Source organism: Electrophorus electricus, chromosome 4 (assembly GCF_041902795.1).
Source record: "Electrophorus electricus isolate QZ-2024a chromosome 4, ASM4190279v1, whole genome shotgun sequence".
NCBI lineage: Eukaryota > Metazoa > Chordata > Actinopteri > Gymnotiformes > Gymnotidae > Electrophorus > Electrophorus electricus.
The window spans coordinates 13,066,496-13,074,201 of NC_137500.1; the positions used below are offsets into that span (position 1 = coordinate 13,066,496).

The window sequence follows — 7,706 nt, forward strand, 5'->3', positions numbered from 1 at the left end:
CTATAGAGGCCAGAGAAGGGGGAACATTATTAATAGGATCCAGTCTAACTTAGTTGTAATGACTAAGTGGTATGAACTTATACTGAATTTGTACTGAACATATACTGAAAAGACACCAATTACATTTACATTTACAGCATTTAGCAGCCGCTCTTATCCAGAGCGACATATATTACATATGTTTAATGAGGCGCTTTCTCAAATCAAGGAGCCTCATCAACAGATCCTGTAAAAAAATCAGTAAAGAAATATAAAGAACCTGCTGGACAGCCAGATTGATCCTCTACCAATGACTCTTGAATTTTGTTTTAGGGACATCACTGCTGTTCTTCTTGCTATTGCTAAGATTGTACACTAACTAATTAGATCCCAGACAAAGTCACTTCACACCATCACACAGTGCACTGTGTCTACATTATAATATTGATATATAATATAACCTCCTATTTTTTTCTTTCTGTTCCTTTTCTTTTTGCTTTCTTATGCTCAGTTTTTACAATGGCATACCAGGAAAATCAATTTTAAAATAATTAATAAAATAAGGATTGGAGGTCCTTTTCTCTAAAGAGCAGAGTATATAGCAAGCAATCAACAGTAAGTGGTTCTCATTGTTTTAATAACTTTGAGCCTCTGAACTATTTATTCAATCATAATATACTTCTCTTTAAATATGTCAGAGGGTATTCATTTAAGGACTGTAATTAATGTTTTATGTTTGAGTACAAATAATGAGAGTCATTATTAACCAAAGGGTTAATAACCTTGGAACTCCAAGGTTTCGGATGCTCAATCCTCTCTCTTGTAATTATACTTTCATATTAGTGTCAATATAGTTGATGAATAATTCATAGTACTTTCTGAATCATATGGCATTAGACTAATAACTGATAAATAACTTAAAAACAAACCTGGAAATGAAGAGGATAATGTATTATTAAAGCCCTGGATGCATCAACTGTCCCATATTAATTGCTCTCCTAGATTAAAAGGTATTAAGATACAGAAGGTAAAAACTGACTTTAGATCATTTGGTATGATCTTTCCACTCGCCCTAAATGCAACAAGCCAAACAAATTACCGAACAAATTATCCATGTAATACTGTGTCAAGCATCTGGGAACCATACTGGGAGCTTTAATTGGGAGCTGAGACATTCCAGTCCAGGACCCCTGGCAGCGTGTCTCTGTTTCTGCCACACTATATCCGCTGACGGGGACGGTAACCATCCAGTTACCTGAGCAACGACTTCCCCCTCTATTCATCGGTGAGAGAGGCTGTGAGCAAAGAGGAGCGCGAGGGTGGTGGGAGAGTGAAAGGATTGTGAATGGGTCTGCCTTCAACACCGGCAGAAGCCACTGTGCTCAGTCCCACACACAAACAGTCCCATTCAGTGGTTCTCTTTACCCACCCCCTCCAACACTGGCCCCACTGTTCACTTAATAATACCTCTGTATCTGCCCCACTGTTTACCAAATAATGCCCCAGTACCCCACCAGCACAAAGCTGAATTCTCTGGCTAGGGTTCTGCATGACCACCCTAAGTAAATCCGCTGCGACCACAGCAGGAGTTTCCGGAATTCTCAGTCCATACTTTAGCACCGACCTGCACATTTGCACACAGCTCTCTGCACTGTGCGAACGACGGCAATTACAGTATGTGTGTTTAATATTTCAGAAAGCAATAAAGCTGACCTTCATTAGACTTCACAGGCACTTCAAGAAGTCTTTTTCTTTTTCAAGGTCTGTCTGCAGGAGTCGACTACAGGAAGAGATGTACCACGCTGCACTACTCTGATGGGACCTCAGAAGCAGTGTGCACAGGAAAAACCTGACAGTCTCCCCAGTATGAAATAACAACTGCAGTGCTAAATTAACACTTACAATACTCATTTTTGTCCAGCTGGGCTTATAAGCTCTGTAGGTGTTAATTCAACATGGGGATTTTGCTGTGTGCCTTCTTCAAAGGCACAGCAGCAAGGGGAAAGGGGAAAACAGCAGCTCTCTAGAAGCTACCAATCAATGTCCCTGCTGCTCCATCTGAAATTCCAATCAGCAGCATCTGGTTCTTGATGTGTGAAGTCTGAATCTACGGAGCTTCTGCCACCAATCCACAGCCACCCAAACACTCCTCGCGCCGCCCTGGTGAAATAGCACAGGGTATCATTATTTTCAGCATGCATGCTGAGTAAAGTCAGTCTGAGTAAAGCATGTTAATTTTATATCAAAAGCTTGTTTTAGCTTAAAAACAATGTCGGTTGTATCCAGTTCCCACCCACACCACAGCACATTTTCAAGCTGCCAATCATGCAACATAGCAGGGCAGCACAAAACTCGCAGAGATGTACCAGTCCCTTTCAACTGACTAAGGTTGTCCTATATCTGCTGAGGACTATGACATACTTCACAGCAAACTACCACTGCTCTTGTGGCCTGTTGGCCAGTGTCAAAACACAAGGTCATGATTATAAAGCAGAATGTAAAGCTGAACTATTTACAAACCCCATAAAGTGCAGTTATTGTTATTTAAAACTGAAAGTATCTTAAAATGACATTCACTAACCAATGCTTATAGCACCAGTTGTATTTAAAGCTGGCATCTCTTTGGTTGTCCCTCTAGGAACATGACTGTGTTATAAACACTATAGATATGCTAATTTTAAAAAAATAAATAAAGAAATGTTATGTGGTTGATCATTCATTTAGGTTAAAATAGCCTGCTATTAATGCTACTAGTAGCCGCTTTCAGTATACTTAGATGTGTTATGCCAACATCCGTACAAAAACTAACTGTACTTTCTTTTCACTTGTCATCTCCACTGCTCCCGCCATCTTTGACAAGTCGCTCCAGACCATTCATGACACGCAGCTGGCTTGCGGAAAGGGAGCCAGCTACAGAAACATGCTCACCGCTCCGCCACCCTCACAAAACCGCCAGGTCACCTCGACATCCGCACTCCTAAAATAACCGGCAGCACTGAGTCACACGGCCCAGCCGCATTCAGTGCCCACGCGCTCGGTGAGGCGTCTGCTCTCCTGTACGAGCCTCCTGTGGGCCGCAGAGACTGAGTGCCGACTCTCCTTCTAATGGAGCCCAGTCTCACACAGCTCTTGGAGAACACACTCATCTTTACATGCTGACAGCGGACGCAGCCGCCTTCTGCTCAGATAACATCACCAAAGAGAGACAGGTGGGGAACTAATAAAGACAAAAACAAACCAGGAAGAACCATCTGATGATTATTCTGTATGTGTGTGTGTGTGTGTGTGTGTGTGTGTGTGTGTGTGTGTGTGTGTGTGTGTGTGTGTGTGTGTGTGTGTGTCTATCTATCTATCTATCTATCTATGTCACTGTTTTAAAAGAGAGATGAAATGGCACCAAAGAGTGGATGGGTTTGAATTGCGCTGCTGTTCCGGTCAGCTTCAGTTTATTCATCTGAGGTCACTCCCTTAATCTCTATTTGAAGTATTTGGTAAGGTGGGCGGGGCTTGGGGAGGCTTGTGGGAAAAGAGCACACCAAGTAACTTGGCTGTAACTGGAAGTATGGAAGCTGGAAGTATGGAAGCTTGAAGCGTGTGACTCACAAATCTGGTTCTCATCCAACCACCTAGAGCCTCCCCCAGACTTACCACTCTCCCCCCACATGTCCCTCTGCATGTGTGCATGAGTGCACACCCTCCCACCACAGAATTACAATTTTCAATTATCATGTTTGATCAGACTTCTGGTAAACCTTTTAAAATTGCTTTAGAAGGAACTTCTTAGAAATACCATTGCTTATTAGTGCTTTTTTCCTGCTTGTTCTACTTGTCCTTGGCTCATCAGATCTATCTGCCTTTGGGCAACATTGTGAATCCCTCCTCAGTTTCCAGAACTAGAACATGACTGCAATGGAGAAAATGGATCTTTAGTAAGCAGGAGCAGGTCTTGGGAAATTGTGCAATTAATCCAATTTGCATGGAAGTCTGAAATAATGTAAGATGCAGAAAAGGCAACTTGGTCTGATCAAATAGACATTTAGTTCTGGTAAGTGGGTGAAGATAGCCGTCACAAATGCTGAAATGCACAGAAATAGCATATCAATACGCTCCAATACATTTGCTAATGAGAGTTGCTTTGAATATTTCATCAGAGACTGAGTTTTGATAAGACCAACTGCCACGCCATCGCTCAACTACTAAATTAAGTACACTAGTGTGAAGAGAATCAAGAGTACACCGGTGTGAAGAGAAGCAGTTCTAGTTTCTAGTTCTAGCTCTAACCCCAGTGTATCAATAATTCCAACCATATAAATTACTCTAATTTAACTAAAGCCAGTGCATATTTTCCTCATACAGGCTTGCAGTCAAGGCGTGGCATACATTACTTCTTACAATGATCAATTTCTTCCTCTGTAAAACTTGCACTGTGACAAAATAAAAGTCATGTCATTTGGGAGGGAAAAAGAGTCAAAAGAAAATTAAAAACAGTGAGACACTGAAAGTAAACTGTGAAATTAGCCTGTGCCTGAGCGGGTTTACTCTGGGCACTTGGGGTTCCTCCCACATTCCAACGACAATGTGTTTCTAAATTGGCCTTGTGTATGTGAGTGTTCTGCAAGTGGTTGTTCTGGTTGGATCCTGCATGTGCTTCTGGGAAAGGCTCTGTGACCCTGAATTGGATTAAGTGGTTTAGAAGATGAATGAATGTGTTAGTAGACACCTCTTTCTCTGTTCACTTACTTCCTGTTTTACTTTACCTTTCGCTCCATAGGAGCAGTGCAAGTATACTACAGTTACGTAATAATAACTAAAATTGTAACAAACCTTAGTGTTACATATTTATGAGAGATGTATGCACAATAAGACTAAAGATATAACACTACCATTATTGTATTGACATTTTCTAGATAATATGTACACCCCGCCATCACACACGCACACAAACACATACACACACACACACACACACACACGCGCACACACACACACACATACACACACACACACACATACACACACACACACACACACACACACTATGTGGAGACCTTTTTTGATGCCAAATCAAGAGCCATTTGGCATGGATACACACTGACATCTAGTGGACTTAAGAGTGGTGGTTTGAAGAATACAAACCCATAAGGTTTCTTATAGCAGAGGCCTTAAACTCATGAATCCAATTTCTAGTCATGAATTTTGTTATTACTGGTAGCTAACTGAACATTTATTCTAATTCACTGCCTACACTGCCATCACATCTGACTCCTTGGTAAAGACATAAAGCTTAGTTGTTGTTGTTTTTTAATTCAGCAATAAAAGGTTAGACTGTAACAACTAGAACAAGCATGTACTGGAGCAAAATGTAATATGCAAAAGGTTATAATGCAACAAGTTAAACCAGAATGCTTTTCCTTTAAAAACAAATAGCCAAGTCTTCATGGTGAACAGGCAGACAGCTTTTTACAGATGGAACATGATAATGTTGTTTTAGTGGCCAGTTTTAATGGCTGCACAGAGTTGGCCAATAGTGGAAAATGTCTGTGAAGTTCATTTTTGGGTAATGAAACAGATGCTCTCAGTGGGGTTTAAATATAGACCTTGACCAGGATGAAACATCAAATTTATGGTTCCTTTCCTTGGTAGACCATTTGCAGATTTGCAGAAGTTAAAAAAAAAAATAGATTGGTCATATTCTGTAAGCAAGGCTTTTTGCTGATACTTTTGTAGACCCATCAAAGTGAATCAGTTCACCATTACCTTTAGTTAAAAACAACCCCATATCATGATGGCACCTCCATCCTGCTCTTCAGTAAATGGGATGCAGTCCTCCTTAAACCTTTCTCCTGCTCTTCAGAGACATCTCATTGATAGATCTCTCTATATCTACAAGCTTGACACATCTGTCCACATATCTCTGGTAAACCACTCTGGTAAAAACATTCAGATTCTGCTAAAAACTGCTATCATGGATGATTTTCTTTTACAATATGGGTTTCACTATACATTTTCTGAGCACAAATAAAGCTTTGGATATTCTTCCTGTAGTGTTCTTCTAGAAAGAGGCCTATTCTTAGATATGTCAAAGACTGTCTCTCTGTCTGTCAAACCCATGCATTTCAGCCACAGTCTAAAGTAACAGGTATTCCTTGGACTTCTAGAGCTTTATCAAGTACAATATATCTTTTTTCCTGATTGCCTAGAGCATTTTTTCTTACTTGCATGTTGCCTTGCCCTGTTTGGTAATGCTTCCAGTAAAATGAAACCAAAAACTGTACAGGGTGGGGATTTTTGCTATCACTATCCAGCTACTATTATAGAAAGAAAATAGATGGAACTGAACTCAATCGTGCTTTTAAAACAGCAGATAAGTACAACAAATATTCTCCAGTAATGGCAGAAGGACGCTCACTCCTGGAGGAGGAGTTCAAGTGCCCTATATGTTGTGACATTTTTAAGGGTCCTGTGGTGCTGAAATGCAGTCACAGTCTTTGTGAGGAATGTCTGCGGGAGTACTGGGGCACTCAGGCCGTGTTGCAGTGTCCCGTGTGTAGGACACACCAGCTCACCAGACGAGCCCACCAGGAGCCTAGCTTTCACCAGCCTCAGTGAGAACTTTAAAAACAGATAATGTGCATCTGCGGCAGTTGACATCTGCCCTGAGCACGACGAGAAGCTCAAACCCTTCTGCTTTGAGGATAAACAGCCCATCTGTGTGGTCTGTTACACTTCAAAGAAGCATGAAAATCACAAATGTTCTCCTGTCATCGAAGCAGTCTAGGTACTGAAGGTGAGGAATTTTTGAAATGAAACTGTGGTCTGCTAAAAACTGATCTTGCATATTTTGTCAATAATTCCTAAGGATGCTGTTTATGATTCTAGGAGAATTTCAAGGAGCAAATCGGGACTCTAAGTGTAACCCTTGATGGGATGAGTGAAGCACAGGACAGTTATAAAGAAGAGGCTGAGCAAATTATGGTGAGTAGGGCTATCAATTTAGGTCCTAGCACTATATCATCAAGGTCTTGATAAATAAGGCCAACAGAGCGAGTGATAATCTTCTAAAGTTGCAGGTAGTCTTAGATTCATAGAATCTCTTTTTTTCAGGGTGAGATAAAGATAGTAGAATACAAAATCAAGATAGAATTTGAGAAATTTCATCAGTTTCTCAGAGAGGAAAAGGAGGCCAGGATCACTGCACTGTGGAAAACGAATAAAATAAAAAACGGGCACATTCAAGCCAGAATTGATAAGCTGTCCAAGGACATTTCGGCTCTCTCTGAAAATATTGTATTTCTCTGGCAGCAGATGAAGTATGAGAACATTGCATTCCTGAAGGTATTACACAGATAATCAGTGAATATGAATTAATTTGCTTCCTTTCCAAGGATTATGAAAGCACCAATGAAACAAAAAATTATTTAATCTTCGCATTAGGAAATAAATTGTCCTATCAGAAGTAATCATGGACTCTGACTAATCAAGCAAACCAAAAATTCAATGAGGGCATGTGTTCTAACTGAACATCAAAAGAAAGGGCAAACCCACAAAACCAGTATTACACTTTATACACTACTCACATGCAGTCTGACAGCATGCACCCACTGCTTCTCATTGATTAATTCATTATGGCTGGACTGCCCAAATAAGCTGACTAATAATTTTTCTCTCCTATTCTTCCGATACTATAAACTGAATGCAAATTCAAAAAAGCAATAGAGTTTGGATAT

General features: G+C 40.5%; 1 pseudogene; it reads left to right on the top strand.

The window, feature by feature from the left end:
- The first annotated feature begins 6,369 nt into the window (after positions 1-6,369).
- On the top strand, positions 6,370-7,329 carry LOC145657637 (nuclear factor 7, ovary-like; annotated as a pseudogene).
- Positions 7,330-7,706: the final 377 nt, after the last annotated feature.